The sequence below is a fragment of the Sceloporus occidentalis genome, unplaced genomic scaffold (genome assembly GCF_023333645.1).
Source record: "Sceloporus occidentalis isolate IW3139 unplaced genomic scaffold, rSceOcc1.0.p SCAF_275, whole genome shotgun sequence".
In the NCBI taxonomy this organism is placed as follows: domain Eukaryota; kingdom Metazoa; phylum Chordata; class Lepidosauria; order Squamata; family Phrynosomatidae; genus Sceloporus; species Sceloporus occidentalis.
Genome location: NW_028317255.1, coordinates 580,001 through 601,437, shown reverse-complemented (window position 1 = coordinate 601,437; position 21,437 = coordinate 580,001). Strand labels below are relative to the sequence as shown.

The 21,437-nt window shown below is 44.4% G+C and overlaps 1 non-coding gene across 1 annotated transcript; it reads right to left on the bottom strand.

The window, feature by feature from the left end:
- Positions 1-17,527: 17,527 nt before the first annotated feature.
- Positions 17,528-17,657, bottom strand: LOC149275616 (small nucleolar RNA SNORA35). Its single transcript, XR_016279387.1, has one exon. It is a non-coding gene; the product is annotated as a small nucleolar RNA SNORA35 (small nucleolar RNA).
- Positions 17,658-21,437: the final 3,780 nt, after the last annotated feature.

Below are 21,437 nucleotides of genomic sequence, written 5' to 3'. Positions count from 1 at the left end.
ATTTTATCACCTATTTGGGGGTCCGCATTACCAAAACCGCTGCCTCTTTATTTCGGTCATATTACTTACCTCTATGGTCCAAAATATGTCAAGATCTCCAACGGTGGTCAAAGCTGGAAATCTCCTGGATTGGTCGGGTTGTCTCATTCAAAATAAACTCACTCCCAAAGCTGTTGTACCTTTTTCGCACCCTTCCCATCACAGTACCTACCTTTTTTTGTCACGTTTTCACCCTTCGCTGGCTGGACTTGTTCTTACTTTGTGTGGCTCATTGCCGTTGTCAACCACTAGTTGTCAACGCCCTTGCCACTCAGGACCTCTCTGGCTGATTATCATGTCCAGGTGCACCTTGCTATCTAATTAGCTCAGCCTTTATAAGCCTGCCCAGCCCTGCAGTCAGGCCCTTACGAAAAATTACTGCAGTTTTTTCTGAAGTAATACTGCAGTTTTTTGGACATGAAAAAACTGCAATACTGCACTTTTACTGCAGTATTACTGCACATTTACTGGACTTTTACTGCAGTATTACTGCACATTTACTGCACTTTTTTTTTTATACTGCAAACCTACAGTTGTACTTCAAAGTACTGTAGCTTTATTGCATTTGTACTTCCGTACAAAAATAACTGCAGTACAACTGCAGTACAGTGAAGTACAAATGCAGTAAAAGTGCAGTAAATGTGAAGTAATACTGCAGTAAAAGTGCAGTATTGCAGTTTTTTCATGTCCAAAAAACTGCAGTATTACTTCAGAAAAACTGCAGTATTTTTTTGTAAGGGGGGCCTTTGCATTGTAGTGTGATGACCGCTCTGCTTTGGCCTTGTACCTGCAACCTGCCTGTACCGTGAGCATCCTGCCTGTACCGTGAGCATCCTGCCTGTACCGTGAGCTACCTGCCTGTACCGTGAGGTTCCTGCTTATATCGTGAGCTACCTGCCTGTACCTGCCGTCAGCCCTGCCAGTGGGCCTCCGTACCCGTCAGCCCTGCCAGTGGGCCTCTGTACCCGTCAGCCCTGCCAGTGGGCCTCCTGCCTAGAGACTTTCTGCCTTTACTTGCTGGTCATATCACCTATAGTAATACAGTACCTTTCCACGTCTTCTGTTTGTACTGTGTTTTATTGCGCCTGTCCGTATCACCCCACTTACCGTCATGCATCGTGGGGTACAAACGGAACCCTTTGTATCCCCTGCTACTGGGCTCCTACCCGACTTGCTTACCTGGGTCATGACAGAATGCAAAGGCCATACCAAGGAGTCCGCGGGGATAACCGCAGTTCTAGAAGTACTGGCGGAGTGTCTTCTCCAGATATGTATATCTGTAAGGACTGTGTTACAACCTGACCATGTAGCTAAAGAGACCAAGACGGAGACCAAAAGCAAGAAGGCTGCTAAGAAGAGCTTCAAGCGAGAGCCACTTACCAAGGAGGAAAGACAGAAAAGACAAGATGATAACCTATGCTATTATTGTGGAGAGACTGGTCATAGGATTACATATTGTCCGCACAAACCAGTCAAACCGTCCACAACCCACCTGGAGAAACCCCATGCCCCGGAACCTGCATATGACGCCCGCAATGTCACAAAGCAGGAGCATACCCTGTCACATCCACAGACAGGTGATGCAGGGGTTAACCAGTCCTCGGCACCTGTGACTCCTACGCCCTCCATCACAATGTCAGAAGACCTCCAGACCTTGTCCGACACCCCCGAGTGGTCCTATATGGACAGTGCGTCATCTGATGCAGAGGTCATGGACACATCCATGGAGATCAACCCCCCGGCTGTTTGTGCAGTCAGAAACACCACTCCTACCACTCACAGGAGTAGAAGTAGGACAAGACAAGCACATACCGGGACTATCACATCTGTGTATCCAGTAGCTGAGGCCTATCCAGCCCAACTCAGCACACCAGAACCTCTGCCATCAGATCGTGTAGTGACTTCCAACGGCAATGTAATATGTCGTGAAGATCTGGAAGCGTATGAGAAAGCACTACGTGCTAGGACGAAGAAGAAGTCTCACCGCAGACGGTGAGACCACTGTTCCATGGCTCTGTGAGCATCCGGAGGCTGCTCCTTGCGGTGGGGGTATGTCACGTTTTCACCCTTCGCTGGCTGGACTTGTTCTTACTTTGTGTGGCTCATTCCCGTTGTCAACCACTAGGGGCCGCCCTTGCCACTCAGGACCTCTCTGGCTGATTATCATGTCCAGGTGCACCTTGCTATCTAATTAGCTTAGCCTTTATAAGCCTGCCCAGCCCTGCAGTCAGGGCCTTTGCATTGTAGTGTGATGACCGCTCTGCTTTGGCCTTGTACCTGCATCCTGCCTGTACCGTGAGCTACCTGCCTGTACCGTGAGCTACCTGCCTGTACCGTGAGCTTCCTGCTTATATCGTGAGCTACCTGCCTGTACCTGCCGTCAGCCCTGCCAGTGGGCGTCCGTACCCGTCAGCCCTGCCAGTGGGCGTCCGTACCCGTCAGCCCTGCCAGTGGGCGTCCGTACCGTCAGCCCTGCCAGTGGGCGTCCGTACCCGTCAGCCCTGCCAGTGGGCGTCCGTACCCGTCAGCCCTGCCAGTGGGCATCCTGCCTAGAGACTTTCTGCCTTTACTTGCTGGTCATATCACCTATAGTAATACAGTACCTTTCCACGTCTTCTGTTTGTACTGTGTTTTATTGCGCCTGTCCGTATCACCCCACTTACCGTCATGCATCGTGGGGTACAAACGGAACCCTTTGTATCCCCTGCTACTGGGCTCCTACCCGACCTGCTTACCTGGGTCATGACATTTTTTTTCAGACTGTCCAGACGCGTCTGTCCAAATTCATCTGGTTGAATAAACGTCCACGGCTTTCCCTCGCACTTTTACAACGGCCTAAATTGGATCCACGTATGATGTTCAGGTGTGGTATCACGCTCTCTCTGCCTTCCAGGGGGTCTCTAAGAACGTCGCGCACTTTGAAACTAATCGCAAGGTTCTGTTCCGCTGGTATTTTGTGCCCTCCAAGCTAGCTACCATGTTTCCTTCAGCCTCCTCTCTATGCTGGTGAGGTTGGTACGATGTTACTCATCTGGTGGAGCTGCCCTGTGCTCTGTTCCTTCTGGGCAGACGTTTTTACTCTTATTACTACCTTGCTTGCCATCCCGGTGGAGCAGGTGGTTGAGGTAGCTCTTTTAGACATGTTTCCCCGATCCTTACGACATACACATAGAAAACTCCTAGCACACGTGTTGAATGCAGCTAAGATCTGCATAGCCCGCAAATGGAAGGAGACTTCTCCCCCTACAATTCAAGACGTCCTATATTCCATCACATCGACTCGTACCTATGAGTACATGGCTCACTCAGCCACTAATACCACACACATCTTCCAATCCACCTGGGAAAGTTGGGATGCATATTACACACACACACATTCTGTCCCACCCCACAGGGCCATGTCCTGGGCACTATGCGTACTCCTTGGCTTGTGAAGGCGACTACTGCCGACTAGGATTCTCCTTTGGTTTTTTTTTTTCTTTCTTTCTCTTCCTCTCTCTTTTCTTTCTCTACCCTGCCAGAGTATGTCTTATTTAGTTTGTTCATTACATTCTAAAAGTAAAAATATTTGAGATGTCCTGGTACATGTTATAAGTGCTGTACATTTTGTTTGTATTTCTTTGCACATTGTACCGTTGACTCCAATATCTGCTGTTCGGATGATCTGTAACTGTTTTCCATTTCTGTCAACTGTGGATGTCTCAATAAAAATCTTTCAAGTGGAAAAAAAAATAAGAGTGGGATGTTAGTGTGTATGGTGTTGTGTATGTTACAGTATGGGATTAGCATAAGAGTATATGTCAGGATATAGTGTTAGAGTGTGTGCATTAATGTTTAGTGCGAGTGTAGGATGTTAGCATATGTGTTACTGTAAGGTGTTGGTGAGCTGTTAGTGTGTGTTTGTTAGTGTATGGTTGTGACGGGAACGGCCTGTACCCCGACTGGGTACTCCTGCCACACGTTGCTTCCGCCTGCCGGGACACCAACAATTAACCCCTTCAGCCCCAGGCAGAACCAGCGTTGTAGATAAAAGGGGGGACGTCGCTGCATCGGAGCTTAGCTACACAAAGTTACATAGTTAATAAGGTTGAAAAAAGACCTAAGTCCATCAAGTTCAACCCTTCTACCTAACCTTCCTATTCTTGATCCAAAAGAAGGCAAAAAACCCCCTAATTAAGCTACTTTGAATTCTGCCACCAGGGGAAAAAATTCCTTCTTTACTCCAAGAGGCATCGGATTTCTCCTTGGATCAAGAAGCTCTAAAATATTAATGTTCTATTTATATCCCTGTATGTCATACCTTTCTAAGAAAATATTGAGGCCCCTTTTGAAGGTATCTAAGGTATTGGATAACACCACCTCCCTTGGAAGTGAATTCCTTTGTCGTCTATGAAACCTGCGCTCTTCCAGTCTCAGAGGGTGACCTCTTGTTCTTTGTATATTTCTGTTAATGAACAGGTCACTGAAGAGCTCTTTATATTGGCCCTGCGTATAATTATATAAGTTTATATATTTAGTCTCTCTTCATAACTAGTATCACCCAATCCCCTTATTAATTTCGTAGCCCTCCTTTGTACTTTTTCTAATTCCATAATGTCCTTTTTAAGTACCGGTGCCCAGAATTGTACCGCATATTCAAGGTGAGGTCTTATCAATGACCTATAAAGAGGCAAGATAATATCCTTCTCCCTTGAATCGATACCTCTTTTTATGCATGCTAAAACCTTATTGGCCCTTGCAGCTGCTTGCTGGCATTGAGCACTTATTCCTAAATCCTTCTCATTGGTAGTTTCTCCCAAGGATATTCCATTTAAAGAATAGGTTGCATTTTTATTATTTTTACCGTAATGCATAACTTTGCATTACATACAGGGTATATTGAACCTCATCTGCCACTTGCACGCCCAGTCCCCAACTCTGTCTAAATCTTCCTGCAAAGAAGAAACATTAAGATTAGTCTGAATTACCCGGCCTAATTTTGTGTCATCAGCAAAAACTGTGACATGGCTCAATGCAGCTTGGAAGATCATTTATAAATAAATTAAAAAGAAGAGGACCGAGGACAGACCCCTGAAGTACTCCACTCAATGGCTTACTGGCCTGTAATTGCCCAGTTGAGATTTTGATCCCTTTTTAAATATGGGCACAACATCTGCCTTGCGCCAATCTAATGGAACTATGCCCGAGCTGAAAGAATCCCTAAAGATTAGTAATAATGGTTGGGCCAGAGTTAGGCTTAACTCCTTCAGTACCCTTGGGTGTTTACCATCCGGTCCAGGGGCCTCATCTACCTTAACAGTATTTAATTGCTTGAGCACTTTTTCTTGTGTCAGCCAACCCCATGTTTGCTGCAACGGTTCCTTAAAATTAGCAAGCAGGGGCTCCGTCATTGGCTCTTCTGTGGTATAAACAGAAGGGAAAAAAAAGCATTTAAGATGCCGGCTTTCTCTCTGTCCTCACTAACTAAATTTCCAGTTTCAGATAATAACGTACCAACATTCTCTACCTTTAACTTTTTTCCATTTACATACTTAAAAAATTTCTTGGGATTGGTTTTACTTTCCTTGGCAATAAGTTTCTCGTTTTCTAGTTTAACCATTTTAATCTCCTTTTTGCAGGCCTTTACACATTGTGGCTATCGCCCTGAAAAGGACAATAAAGGATTATGATCAGAGCAGAGGACACAGCTCTTCAGGAACTTCGGCAGCGCTGTAGTATACAGAAGTATAGCAATACTGGTAAGGGCAGCACCAGTGGCGTCTCCAGCTTTCATATTTAGGGGCACATGGGGGAACAGGGACCAAAGTAGGGGGGGCAATTATAAAACGCTACATTTACACACTATATATATATTGTGACAGTGTAAACCCCAGGGAGATGCTTAGTGTGGCATTTGGGTATAGGTGCTATCCAGATCATAAATATGGGTCCCTGGGGTAGAGCAATTGGAGAGCAGGGTGGGCCAATGTTCCGTTTCCCCATGCTGTGGAAATTCCATGCCGGGTTTTCCAGGAGGCAAGAGATCTGCAGGATCCGGTCCGGGATTCCTATGGGGCCGGCATCAGGCACAGGTGCTGGACATTAAAAACCCCTGGAGCTTGATACTCAGAGAGACTGTTGGGGGAAGAGGAAGTTCCCTGTGCTCCCAGGGCAAGGAGAGGCCCTGAAGAAGACAATCCCTGAGCCAAGTGAGGCAATACCTGCCTGCACATTTTGTGTGCTGTCTGGGGGAGGTTTTCCAGAGCCTGGCGTAGCTGGGTCTGGCTGGGAGGTTGAGGTAGTGGTTGATTAGGCTGGTCAGTCTGGACCAGCATAGTTAAGTTAGAGAGGGCTCCAATTGGGAGCTAGGTTTTATTTTTATGATTTGGTTTTTGGGGTTTAAGCGGGTAAAATAAAGTGCTGTTTTGTTCAAAGCTGCTGTTCCTGACTCTGATTGCCCTAGATGACTGTGCTTAGGACCCCTAAAAGTGACATGTATGGCCCTCATGCTATAGGGTTTGTCACAATATATATATGCATTGTTAACTACATAATATGTACGTATCTCTCACAGGAGGATCCAGGTCCCCTGCATCTGAGTCCCCGGTGCTTAGTCCGGGCAGCGTGTAGAGATCATTGGATCTCTCATTCTGACTCTTTATTTCAATATTCTTGTCACCCTCCTTTCTCCCTATCTACCCCATCTACCCCCTCTCCCTTCTCCCTAACTACTCCTTCTCACTCCCTATCTACCCCTTCTATCTACTCTCTCCCCCCTTTGAAGTTCACTTACCTTGTAAAAGTCCTGCGGTGGGAGTTCAAGGCCTCCATCTCCCTGTTCTGTCACAGTGCGTGCGGCTTCACTGCTGAGCGCTGGAAAATGACATCATATTCCGGCGCTCAGCATGAAATGCCGGTACCACGACCAAGGCAGAGGCCTCGCAGAGGAGAGTGAGAGGCACCGAACGGTTGCTGAAAACGTATTCCTCAGTGACCGCTCGGCGTCTCTCTCTCTCCTCCGTGTCTATTACAAAAAATAGTCTGCATGATGTCCCCCCAATTGAAACGCCCTTGGTGCTACTGCTGCCGCTGGGGAGATAGGCTGGCTGCGCTATCTCCCAGGTCATCTGTCAGCCGCTGGGGAGCAGGGATGACACCCTCGGCTCCCTCAATTGGGATCTGCCGCTGGGGAGATGGGCAGGCTGTGCCGTCTCCCAGGTCATCTGTCAGCCGCTGGGAAGGAGGGACGACACCCTCAGCTCCCTCAACTGAGATCTTCCCCTGGGAAGGGAGGACAGGTTCCTCCGCTCCTGAATCTGTGAGCTGCCGCTGAGGAGACTGGCCGGCTGCGCCATCGCCTGTGCACTCACTTAGCCGCTGGGGAGGGATGCCGCCTGTACCCCCTCACTGGTGCTCCTTCTGCCCCTGGGGAGATGGGCCAGCTGCGCCGTCTCCCAGGTCATCCGTCAGCCGCTGGGGAGGAGGGACGACACCCTCAGCTCCCTCAACTGGGACCTGCCTCTGGGAAGGGAGGACAGGTTCCCTCACTTCCGGATTTGTGAGCTTCTGCTGGGGAGACGGACCAGCTGCTCCATCTCGAAGGCACTCACCCACCCGCTGGGGAGTGATGCAGCCTGCATCCCCTTGCTGGTGCTCCTGCTTTAATGCCAGCTCTTCTGCTGTGTTGGTGCCAATGGAGACCGCAGTTTTTCGAGATTGAACAGCCCCTGTGCACGCCATTCATATACTTGAATCCGGAGCTGGTCCACCTCTGCAATCACTGCGAGGATCACCTCCACCAGAGGGTTGGTCCCGCACTGGGACAAGCGCCATCGGGCCTCCCGATATGCCCCTGATGGGTCCAGCAGCTCTGCATAGCTCACCCCCATTCTGTTTCCTGAAGATATGTCCCTCAGACTAGGAAGCAATCCCACCGCTGCCACCAATGTGACGGGAAAGACCTGTCCCTGACCAGGTACTCCTGCCAAACGTTGCTTCCTCCTGCCGGGACACCAACTATTAACACCTTCGGCGTAAGGCAGAACCAGCGTTGTAGATATAAGGGGGAACATCGCTGCATCGGGGCTGCGTTGGCACTGTGGCTAGCCAAAGCTTAGCTACACAGTGTGGCTATTGTCCTGTAAAGGACAATAAAGGATCATAGCAGAGGACTCAGCTCTTCAGGAACCTCGGCGGCACTGTATTATACGGAAGTATAGCAATACAGCTCTCTACCGCCCTGATAAGGGCAGCACCGAGGCTTAGCTCAATAACAAGGCAGGACTTGTAGTGAGGTAAAACAAGAACTCAGGAAACGCAGGGGTATTTAAACAGTACAAGGGGTTGAATTACATCCAATAGACAGTACAAGGGGTTGAATTACACCCAATAGACAGTACAAGGGGTTGATTTACATCCAATAGACACACATGGCTCTTCATCCTGCCCTCCTTTGCACACAACTCAGTATTTGCACTCAGCCCACTAGGGGGTCTCTATTGTAGTCTGTGGGGAGAGAGGATGGTAAATCCAGGTGCAAATACTGGTCATAGAGGTCTCTTATGATTGAGATAATGTGGCACTCCTTACCAGGGCCCATAGTCTGTAGAGAGGAGGCTGGCACTCAGTCCCCTCCAGGAGCTCATGGCACGGAGGCTTCCGTGACAATGGCGTAAGAGCGCGTATGTGTAAAAATATTCGTTAAACATACAAGCTTGAGTCTTTATGGTGTAAAATGCCCCTTGTCATGAAGGGTTAACTGCAGTACTATACAAAGTGGTGCAGCACTAAAGAAAGGTGTGTTTATGTCTTATTGTCCCAATGTCAGGCTGATAGGAACGTGGTGAGGAACCCAGTATGCAGATGATCTTCCTGAAGCTGCAGGCAGGCTTAGAAGATAAGGCAAAACCAGAAACAGTCCGAAGGTCAGGGCAGGAGAGAGCAACAAGGTCAGAATACAAGCCAACGGTCGGGATAGGAGAAGACAGGAACGACTAAGTACAAGCCATAGGTTAAAGGTTGTGGCGGCGTGGGAGCTAGTACCCGCTATCGGCTGGTGCTCAGGTGAGTCGCTATGGCGAGGAGTCTCCCTGCCTCGTCGTGGACCCTGACACCCAATAAACATCATTTTACTGCAGAGCAGGGAGTAATAAATGAAAATAAAAATTTGACTTTCAATTTTTTGGCTGGCTTCTAGATTCAAACCAAATTTGTTGACCCTGGTTGAGGTGTTGAGGTAAGGATACCAGAAATTGATGGTTGGAGGTCGAGAGGGCATGTGGTGAGATGGGAGGATAAGAGGACCTCAGAAACATCAGTAGGGGTGGGAGGTGAGGGAGGTGAGGGAGGTGCTGGGAGACAAAGAAGGGGGTTAAAAACTTTTTATAGCTGCAGCTGATATGGATCCAGCTGGCTGCTAACTAAGAAAAAATACTTCTTTTTACATACTTTCTATGTGGATAGTGGCTGTTTCTATACACCACACACACATTGGTATCCTACCATCGGACCCTTCAAACCAGAAGAATATACGGATGTGACCAGATTATCGTCAGAAATTACGGGCATCTTGACACTTATTTAAGTGTAAGTATATCTCCACTTGTTGCGTACCTAGCGCTATATACACAATACACTATTGGATTCTTTTCTGGTTTGTTTCCTCGGTATATATTCCTGTATATGGACCCCAAGGCCATCTCTATGACGTACTGAACCCCATCAACACGCTGTGAGTGGGAAATCTGCGATACGCAGGGCACACTGTTTTACTCCTACACTATATATTTTTTTCTCTGTTTTATTTTTTCTTGAATGGAACATACGAGCGCCCCCTAGTGGACTTTTTGCTTTTAATTATGAGGCCAGAAAGTCAAACCACAGAGACAATTTAAAACAACCTTATTTCTATGGACAAATATAAGCATTCTTATTAATGCTTAGTCTGAATGAAACCTGTAAAAAGTATCTGTAAAGCTGCAGCTGTATAGTCAAATATTTGTATAAAGGTACATTATACAAATTTCAAATGAACCTGTGCATTTTAGACAATCATATTTTCACTTATTTGTATTGATTTACTTTTGTTTCAGCATTGGGATTAAAGACTTTTCTTTTGTATCAGATATTTGAAAGATAATAAAAATATACAATTTATTTAAGTAGATGCATGTGACATTTAGTGCGTCCATGTGGTACTTTGTAGGATGACGAATAAACACAATTGGTTTTCTTTAGGCCGTGAGCTGTATTTATTTCAGCAATAAAGATTGTCTTTGTGGTGTACTGGCCCTTTAATTGCCTTACGACAAAGCCTGTACATGTTTGAGCTCACAATGCAATACATTTGTGACAATGCTCGTACATGTACGGGCTGCTTGAAATCATCTCTGTTGATTTGTTCGGCGGTGGGCATTTTTTTGAGGGGGAAGGGCTTTCCTCCTAATGTCCTCGGCTTGCCTCAATTGAGAGGCTATCCTATATCTAGCTTGGCCTTATGCCTATCCCATGCTTGCTTAAATGACTTTACTGTATTAACATCTACCACTTCTGTTAGAAGGCTATTCCATGCGTCCACTACCCTTTCCGTGAAGTAATATTTTCTGATGTTACCATTAAACCTTTGCCTCTCTCTAGTTTATGGTTATGTCCTCTTGTTGTGGTAGTATTTCTCCTTTTAAATAAACTATCTTCCTTTACCTTGTTGATTCCCTTTAAGTATTTAAATGTTATCATTTATCTATCATATCCCCCCTCTCACGTCTTTTTTCCAGGCTATATAGGTTAAGATCCTTTAACCTGTCCTGGTAAGGTTTATCTTGTAATCCATAAACCATTTTATATCCTTCTGGAGATACGGTCTGTACACAATACTCCAAGTGAGGTCTCACCAGTGATCTGTACAACGGCATGAGCACTTCCCTCTTTCTACTGCTAATACCTCTTGCTATACAACCAAGCATTCTGCTAGCATTACCTGCTGCTCTACTGCATTGTCTGCCTACCTTTAAATCCTCAGAAATAATTACCCCTAAATCCCTTTCCTCACACGTTGAGGTTAGGACAGTATCAAATATTCTATAATCTGCCCTTGGGTTTTTATGCCCCAGGTGCATTACTTTGCATTTATCTACATTAAATGCCAATTGCCACAGCTCTGACCATTTTTCCAGTTCTCCTAGATCGTTTGCCATTTGGCTTCTTCCTCCAGGAACATCAACCCTGTTGCAAATTTTTGTGTCGTCAGCAAATAAACATACCTTTCCATAAAGACCATCTGCAATATCACTAATAAAAATATTAAAGAGAATGGGTCCAAGTACAGATCCCTGAGGTATCCCACTGGTAACAAGACCTTGTTCTGAATATACGCCATTGACTACAATGCCACTCCTTAATCCATTCAACAACATTGGGATCTAAACCCAGAGATTGCAGTTTATTTATAAGTCTTCTATGTGGAACAGTGTCAAAGGCCTTACTGAAATCCAGATACGCAATGTCTACTGCACCACCTTGATCAATTACTTTAGTCACCCAATCAAAAAAATCAATAAGATTTGTTTGGCATGATCTTCCTGAGGAAAACCCATGTTGTTTTTGATCTTGAAACCCATGTGACTTCAGATGTTCAACAATCCTTTCCTTTAACATTGTTTCCATTAATTTCCCCACTACAGATGTAAGACTAACTGGCCTGTCGTTGGCCGACTCCTCCCTACTGCCTTTTTTGTGAATGGGCACAACATTCGCTACTTTCCAATCCCCAGGGACAACTCCCGTTACCAATGATTCGTTAAATATATCAGTTAACGGTTTTGCTAGTACACCCCCAAGTTCTTTTAATAACTTGGGGTGTATCCCATCAGGCCCCATCGACTTATTTGTCTTTACCTTAGACAACTGAAGTAGAACCTCCGCCTCGATAAACTCACATATTTCAAATGATTCAGTCTTTTTTCCCAACTGAGGTCCCATTCCCTCATTTTCATCCTTTTGTTTTTAGTCTAACTAATCCTTGTTTAACTTTTCTTTTCTCATTTATATATCTATAAAATGTTTTATCTCCATTTTTTACTGAGAGGGCAATTCGTTCTTTTGCATGTGATTTGGCAGCTCTTATAACTTTCTTTGCCTCTTTCTGCCTATTTTTATAGATCTGTCTATCTTCATCACTTTGGGTATTTTTGTATCTACTAAAGGCTAACTTCTTGTCTTTTACGATTTTGGCCACTTCTGCAGAGTACCACAGTGGTTTCTTTAATTTTTTACTCTTACTGACCAGCCTAATACAATTTTCTGTTATCTTCAATAATACCGTTTTTACATAATCCCATTTCTCCTGGACTCCATTTAATTTGTCTCAGTCTGATAATGACTCCTCTACACATATTCTCATTTTAGAAAAGTCAGCTTTTCTAAAATCTAAAACTTTTGTTTTTGTGTGGTGTGACTCAGTCACTGTTCGTATATTAAACCACACAGACTGATGATCACTAGATCCCAAACTTTCACCTACAGAAATATCTGTTAACAAATCTCCATTTGTGAACACTAAATCCAATATGGCCTATTGATGAGCTGGTTCCTCAACTACTTGTTTTAAAGATAATCCCAGTAAGGAGTTTAGAATATCCGCACTCCGGGTACAACCTGCTACTTTGGTTTTCCAGTTAACATCAGGGAGATTAAAGTCACCCATGATTATAACATCCTCCCTCACTGTCATTTTAGCGATTTCCTCCACTAGTAGATTATCTAGTTCTTCTACTTGTCCTGGGGGTCTATAAATCACACCTACGCGAGTTACTTTACTTTTGCCAAATTGTACTGTAACCCAAACCGACTCTATGTTCTCCTCACCAACTTGTATTAAGTTAGATTTTATGTTATTTTTCACATATAGGGCCACCCCTCCCCCTTTCTTGCCCTTTCTGTCTTTTCTATATAAAGAGTACCCCGGTGTATTGATATGTCCCAGTCATTTTTCTCATTATACCACGTCTCAGTAACAGCCACTATATCAACATTCTCAGTTGCCACAACTGTTACAAGTTCATGGATCTTATTCCCTAAACTGCGAGCATTCGTAGACATGACCTTTAGCTTGTCATTTAACACTGATGCTGCAATCGCTTTCTGTCCTTGCTTTGGGGGGCAAAATATATGCTTCTCCCTATTATCTGTATAGACCAAGCCCCCAGATCCACCCACCTGGTTACTAAGTATATCGCCCTCCCTTACTATACTGTCTAGCCCGGTATGTATCCCCCCCCATTCCTAGTTTAAAATCTCCTCCAACCGTCTAGCCATTATCTCCCCAAGCACATTGGACCCTCTTGCGTATCTCTGAGAATACTACCTTGGAGGTCCTTTTTTTAACCTTTTTTTAATCTTACTCCCTAAATCCCTAAAATTTTAGGACACTCCATCTACCTCTTACTATGTCATTGGTGTCAATGTGCACCAAGACAGCTGGATCCTCGCCAGCCCCTCACAATAATCTATCCACTCTATCCGCAACATGCCGAACCCGGGCACCCGGGAGACAGCAAACCATTCGGTTGCTGCAATCAGAGCTACAGATTACCCTGTCTGTTTTCCTAATTATTGAATCCCCTACCACCACAACCTGCCTGGGCTTTCCTTCCTTTCGGATCCCCTGCACATTGGATGAGCTGCTCTCCCGGCTGTTAGGGAGAACAGCTTTTTCCGGAAAGCCTACCTCAAATTTCCCCAACATGCTCACTTAAATGGGCAAATTTGTTTGGATGGAGAAACTCTGGGTTGGCTTCCCTCTTCCCTCCCCCACTGCAACCACGTCTTACTGTTACCCAGCTATGTGCCTGACTCCCTTCTGACTGATCTCCTCCCTCAGTGCTAGGGGCCCATCTAAACTCTGCTCAGTGATTGTCAATCTCTCTAAGTGTTTCAATGTGCCTCTTCAGAGCACCAACCTCAGCTTCCAGAGAGACCAATTGTTCACACTTGCCACAGCAATTTGGACCCAGGAATTGCTGTTCCAAGCATGCATACATATGGCATGATGTGAGTTATCCAAGCTTTATGAAGGGACGTGAGCACTTACAGAATTTAACCCCTTCAGGACCGGGATTTTGATACTAAGGTGTCGCTAAAGGACCGGAGCCGTTTTTGTGTTTTTGCTATGTCCATTGAAGCACAGCATTGACTGATATTTAGTCCCCACAAGCTTGTGGGGATTAATATTAACCCCTGCAATGCTGCGATGGGGGTCATACACAATCGCAGCATTGAAGGGGTTAATTGAGCAAGAGGGGGGGTAGGGGTTAATTAAGCAAGGGAGGGGTGGGGGCTGGTCTCCACACTCATGTGGAGACCAAAGAACCCTGTCTCCCTGTCCCTGAAGCTGCCTCTGGCAGCTGGGATACAATCTCCCATAGACTGGAGATTGCAGGAGAGGAGTCTCTTTGATCAGTCCTGTAGGATCGCGGCATTGAAGGGGTTAACGCTGCACTGACACTCTCATGGAGCGATCAGGCAGCAGGGGGGTGTTGTGTCAGGTCCCCACACTTGTGTGGGGACCCATTCAACACACCACCCCCTTCCCTGAAGCTGCCTGTGGCAGCTGAAAACGTGATTGCAGGTTTTTCTGCAATTGCGGTTTCAGCCTACAGAATCACTCCGTGGGAGTGATCGTAGGCTTGGGTGCAGACTCCTGGGCAGACAGCAGCAGCAGCGCCCCCGCGATCACCACGATTGTGGCGATGTGGGGGCGGTTTTTGGGGATGACGTACCAGGTACGTCCCGGACCTGAAGGGGTTAAACAATTACTTTATGGCCCTTTATTACTTTATGCGTGAGTGATATATGAAAAAGAACTCCAGATTCAAAGACTGTAACAAACTAATAGACTGAAGAATTGACTGTACACGGGATCTCGCGATACTCCCACCAGCATGCATTGTGACGTATACGGAAGAGGAAGGGAACATCGCATAAAATGAAGACGCCGAGCAGATACTCGGAATGCCTGGTAGAAGCTCAACGGAGCGAAACACGTAGCGCACGGATTTTTAACTTTTTAATCTATCTGTAATAAATATTTATTCGTCTTATCCCAAGTACGGTCATTCTTTTTCATCAGGAGAGGTTTGGAGCTGTTGGAGGATTTCTCAGAGACAAGGCTTGGAGATCCTGAATGGCAAGGTCCTAAAAGTTGGAGACCAATCCCTTGGAAAAGATCTATGAGGAGTCTATACTACTAATCACGGAACATGTGAGTGCAATAGCTGGCTTACAAGAGGATTGTGCTCTGATGATACTACACTATTGTGTGCTCTCTGTTTTTTCTGGGTTTTTTTTCATTTTAAGATACATCATACTAAAAAATTATCCAGATTTATAACACATATACAGGTTGTGTATAAATATTTTTATTATCAATGGATACTCACATGTGTATGTGAATGGGAAACCACATAATTACACCAGTCACACCTCCTCTTCTCAACTTGGGACTCAACTTGATAGGCCCTCATTCACACCAATCCCAGTGTAAGCTGCAGCCAACACCAGGTATGTGTGTTTGACTGTGTATATGTGACTGTGTTTGTCTGTTTGTGTTTGTTTATGTGACTGTGTGTGTAATGTCTGGTAATAGAGGAGTTAATTCTCTGAATCTGCTCATGCCTTGTAATAGAGTGGTTAACACTCTGAATCTACTCATATCTTTAATGATTGTATGTATTTTACTAAATCTGAAATCAACATGGTTTCCAATGCTTCATAATAATTAATATATAATAGCATATGTGAATCAGTAATAATAGAAGGGCATTGGGCCTAGGCACATACAGCCCAGTGGAGCAGCGCTCAATTTCCACAATATTATAGAAATGAAAAAAATGTTTTTCAAGAGTAAGGACAGTCAAAGAGGAGCAACAGTAGTAGCATGGCACTTGGCCTGGGCAGGCAGGCACTGGCAGCTGACAGGCACATGCAGCACCGTGGAGCAGGACATAATTTCCCCAATATTATAGAAATTAATTTAAAAAAGTATCCTCCAGAGTAAGGACAAACCCTTCAAACTCCTTCCGACCTTCAGTGCTATCACTAGAGGATGTTCTAAGGTCTGCATATGTACCGTGGCATGGCTTCAGAATAACTTCACTTTCCAATAATGAAGCAAATATGTTAAAACCAGTCATTTTAGACCAAGCACTCTTTAGGTATACACAGGGCACTTATTTTATTAGTTTTATTAAGTCCTGAGGACCATTTTATTTGTTTCTTGTTTTTTAGGTGATGCAGAACTTTTGCTGCAATGCTTCATGCATCCTTTTGTGTAGTATCAACAACAAAATATTGTAGCAGCTATTTTCTTGTATCCAGATACATGACAATACAATGTAACCTTTTCTCTAATCACTGGTGTGATTCAAAAGGAATCACAACCAATATTTTTTATTTGTTGATGTTTTAAACATTTTACTATTGTGACATTCATGTAGGATTGGTGGTGGAAGGGAGGTATGTTTCTCCTAGATTCCTTTCCTATGTGAAGTAACACCAGAGTCTTCCACCTGCTAGGTGATTAATGTAGGTGAATGAGAGGGCGGATATAAAAGGGAAGCCAGGAGGGCTGAGGACACAGAAAGCCTGTCTGTGGGAGAGACATGTGATTAACCCCTTCGTGACAAAGGCTGATTCTATTTTTTGTACCCTTCGTGACAATGGCTGTTTTATCGTTTCTGCGGTGTTTGTGTTTAGCTGTAGTTTTTTCTTAACCCATTTACTAAACCCACACAAGTTATATATTGTTTTTTTCAGGACAAGAAGGGCTTTCTTCAGACACCATAATTTTTTTCATATGATGTAATTTCCTATAATAAAAATAATAAAATATGACGAAAAATTGAAAAAAAAACACATTTTCTCACTTTTATTTGAAAAATCTTTTATTCATCATAAAAAACTACTGAAAAAACCTGCTAAATAGATTCTACTATTTGTCCCGAGTTTAGAAATACCCAATGTTTTTATGTTTTTTTGCTTTCTTCTACACGTTATGGGGCAATAAGTACAAGTAGAGTTTTGCTAATTCAAAACCATTTTTCTCTGAATCTGGTAATTCTGTCTCTATGTGGTATTTGGGGCATCTTTGAAGCCAGCAAATTAAATTTACCCCACCAAACCATATATTTTTGAAAACTAGACACCCCAGGGTATTTTAGATGCTGATAGTTTAACCCTTTCCATGCACAAATCCTACCACCAACCCTTGTCAAAGTTTGTGATAGTAATTGTTTTTGGTGTTTTTTTCACATACTTTGTACTTCAGGTGTGAAATTACAGCTCCTGGTATATGTTGCTGTCACACAACACCCTGATATGTGTTCAGCAACATCTCCTGAGTACATTGATACCCCACATGCATGGGTTTGTCAGATTGTTTGGGAGCAAAAGGGCCACATTTGGAACATGAGCAATTCAAATTCAGTAGGAATTTTACATCTGGGTAAAGAAAAATGCTTGTACCCAACTATCAGTAGGGACAGGTTACAAGAAAGCCTGGCCTATCTCCAAGAAGGGATTTGATCTAGCACCTTAAGTGGTCCCTCATGCCACGGAATGGACACAGGGTTCACTTGACAGTGCAAATAAAAACGCTTAAAAATGGAGGAGCAAATAAAAGCTAAAAAACTGTAAATGTAACAAAAAATTTAAAAAAAAAATACAAAAATGGAGCAGGAACAAAAAAAAATTAAAAATGGGAAACAGAGTGCAGGTTTTACAGGGCAATCTGGACAGTAAAATGTAGTGTCCTTTCTTTGCCCCCTGCTGTAGCATACCCTGCATCTCTTTTGGGGATTCTGCTTCTTTGCTGTAGGGGGGATTTTAAAAATAAAATGGGTAGCCCCAATTCTGTTGGTTCCCATCACTACTTGGGGACCAGGTGCATCACGGTACAAGATACCTGAAATTACTTCGAGCTGAAACTGCAAAAAAGACAGCTTCAGCCCAGTGTCTGCTTTTTTGTGCAGCAAAAAAGCGTTATAGGTTGCAATTTGCATTAGATAAATTGCAACCTTCTTGTACCAGGCCTTTGTCTTCCTCATAATGAGGTAGGGCTGTAGGAGTTGATCTGACAGATCAACTCCACCCATGTGCTTGTTATAGGCCCTGATGCACACTGGCTTTGTAGTGACCCCAGCTCTGCCACGGACAGAAACCTCCACGGTTCTTTCATCGTGGATGGTGCTCAGCATGCACACCTCTTTTCTGTCCCTGAACTTCAATGCCAAAAGCTCCTCTTGGCGTAGAGCTGAGGTCTCCCCCTTTCCTAGCCGGGTTCATACCAGGTGTTGTGGGAAACCCAAGCGGTTCTTTTTTATAGTACCGCAAGCTACCGTATCGAAACAATACAGCAGCTTGAACAAAGGGACGCTTGTATAGAAGTTATCTACATACAAGTGGTAGCCTTTGTTCATAAGGGGGAATATTAGGTCCCAAACAATCTTGGCACTGGTGCCCAGATGGTCTGGGCAACCTGGAGGGTCAAGGTAGCTATCCTTACCCTCGTATACCCGGAAGGCATGAGTATATCCTGTCTCGCTCTCGCAGAGCTTATACACCTTCACTCCATACCTAGAGCGCTTGGAAGGAATATACTGCTTGGAATCCCAACCTTCCTTTATATTTCATCAGGGATTCATCCACGCAGATATCCCTTCCAGGTGTATAAACCTCTGGAAACCTGGCAGCGAGATGGGTAATCAGGGGGCGGATTTTGTAGAGCCTATCAAACTGGGGGTCCTCCTTAGGGGGGCACAGGCTGTTGTCGCTAAAGTGCATGAAACGAAGAATCATTTCATACCTTTGCCTAGTTATAGTTTGGGCATAAATGGGGGTACTAAAGATGGGGCTGGTGCTCCAGTAGGAGCGGATGGAGGGCTTTTTTATAATGCCCATTAACATTGTGAGTGCCCAGAATTTAAGAAATTCTGGCACGTCAATGGGAGTCCATGGCTGTTTTGCCCAAAAAGAATTAGGGCTAGCAGCACGGTGCTGCTGGGCATAAATGTTTGTTTGTGTGACAATGTCTCCCAAGACATCGTCTCCCAAAAAAACCTGCACAAATTGCAGTGGAGTGAATCCTGTAACATCAATATTGATGCCAGGAATTCCAGAAAAAGGAGGGATAGCTGGCTTGTACCTATTAGGCGCTACCCATGCCTCTGGTGCACTGCCACGACTACGTGTGGCAGGCGTCCTAACAGCCACAGATACATCACTAGATGTATCTGTGAACTGACCAACGTCAAAATCTGACGCTGTATCAGTGGCCTCAGAATCTGTGGCCAAAAAGGCATACGCCTCCTCAGCCGTATACCGCTGCATGGTAACAATTGCAGCAAAAATAGTGGGGAAGGAAAGGGTTAATGGCTATAATAAAAAAAAAAAAAAAAAACTAAAAAAAGTAAAAAAAATATGTAAAAAAATACAAAAAACCCAAAAACAATTGCCACTATGCAAGATCACTGTTTATGCAGTGATCAATGGCAATGAAGGGGTTAATATTATATGGGTGGCTCTTATAAGAGCCTTTGGATCAATATATATATATTTTTTTATTAGAGAATACCTGAAATACCAGAAAACACACCGATCTGTCTCTCTCCCTCACTAGAAACAAGTGAAGGAGGGAGGCAGATCCAATACTGATCAAAGGCAATGTTTAGAAAACATTGCCTTTGATTTAGCAAATCATGATCACTCTTATGAGTGATCTGACCACTAGGGGTGTTATTCACTGGATGTCCATGACATCCAGCAACACCCCCCCCCGATGATGACAGCAGGCTCCGCCCCCCGGCTTGATGGGCGCCGCCATCTTGAAACACCGCGTGTGTTTCGAAGACGCCGGCACCGGGAAGGTAAGTTGAGCATTTAGGAAGCGATCGCGAGTCGCTTCCTTTGCTAAACAGGTGTTGCAAAGATGCCTCGATACTGAGGCATCTTAGCAACACCAGCTAAGCAAAGGAAGCGACTCGCGATCGCTTCCTAAACCCGTTTTTCGGCGGCGGGCGCCGCCATGTTTGAAAGACGTGCAGTCTTTCAAACATGTTTTTTTATTTGCTCCTAGGAGCGATCGGGGGGGGCCGGGAATGTTTTTTTTGGTGTTGCTCAATGCCTCGATGTCGAGGCATTAGAGCAACACCGTTTGAGTGAAAAAATCGATCACGGATCGATTTTTTCACCCGTTTAAAGACGTGCCGGTCCTGGCACGTCAATTGTCATAATCGTCACGATTTTCGGTGACGTGCCCGGACCGGCAATTGTCATCAAGGGGTTAACCCCTTCGTGACAAAGGCTGATTTTACTTTTTGTACCCTTCGTGACAATGGCCGTTTTAACATTTCTGCGCTGCTCGTGTTTAGTTGTAATTTTCTTCTTTCCCGTTTACTGAACCCACACACATTAGATATTGTTTTTTTTCAGGACAAGAAGGGCTTTCTTTAGATGACATTGTTTTGATTGTATCATATTATTTACTACTAAAAAAAGTATAAAATATGGTGAAAAATTTAGAAAAAAATGACTGTTTCTAACTTTTAGTTGAAAAATCTTTTACTCATCTATAAAAGGTAATGAAAAAACCTGCTAAATGGATTCTACTATTTGTCCTGAGTTTAGAAATACCCAATGTTTTTATGTTTTTTTGCTTTTTTCTACCCATTATGGGGCAATAAGTACAGGTAGCGTTTTGCTATTTCAAAGCCATTTTTTCCAAATCTGGTAATTCTTCCCCTCATGTCCCATTTCGGGTATCTTTGAACCCGGCCAATGCAATTTACCCCATCAAATCATATATTTTTGAAAACTAGACAGCCCAGGGTATTCCAAATGCTAGTATTTTAACTCTTTCCATGCACCATATCTACCACCAGTTTTTGTCAAACTTTGTGGTAGTCATTTTTTTGCATTTGTTTTGTCACACACATTTTACTTCAGGTATGAATTAAAAGGTTCTCGTTTATGTCACTATCACAAAATACCCCAATATGTGTTCAGCAACATCTCCTGAGTACAGCGATACCTCACATGAATGATTTTGCCTGGCTGTTTGGGGGCAAAAGGGCCACATTTGGGGCATGCGCATTTTTCAATGTTGAACTTTGGCATTTGGGGATCCACTGCCCATGCCCCATTTGGTACATCTTTGAGCCGGGCCATTTCAGTGTGCCCAATAAACCCATATATTTTTGAAAACTAGACACCCCAGGGTATTTCAAATGCTAGTATTTTAACTCTTTCCATGCACCATATCTACCACCAGTCTTTGTCAAACTTTGTGGTAGTCAGTTTTTTGCATTTGGTTTTCCACACACATTTTACTTCAGGTATGAATTAAAAAGTTCTCGTATATGTCACTATCA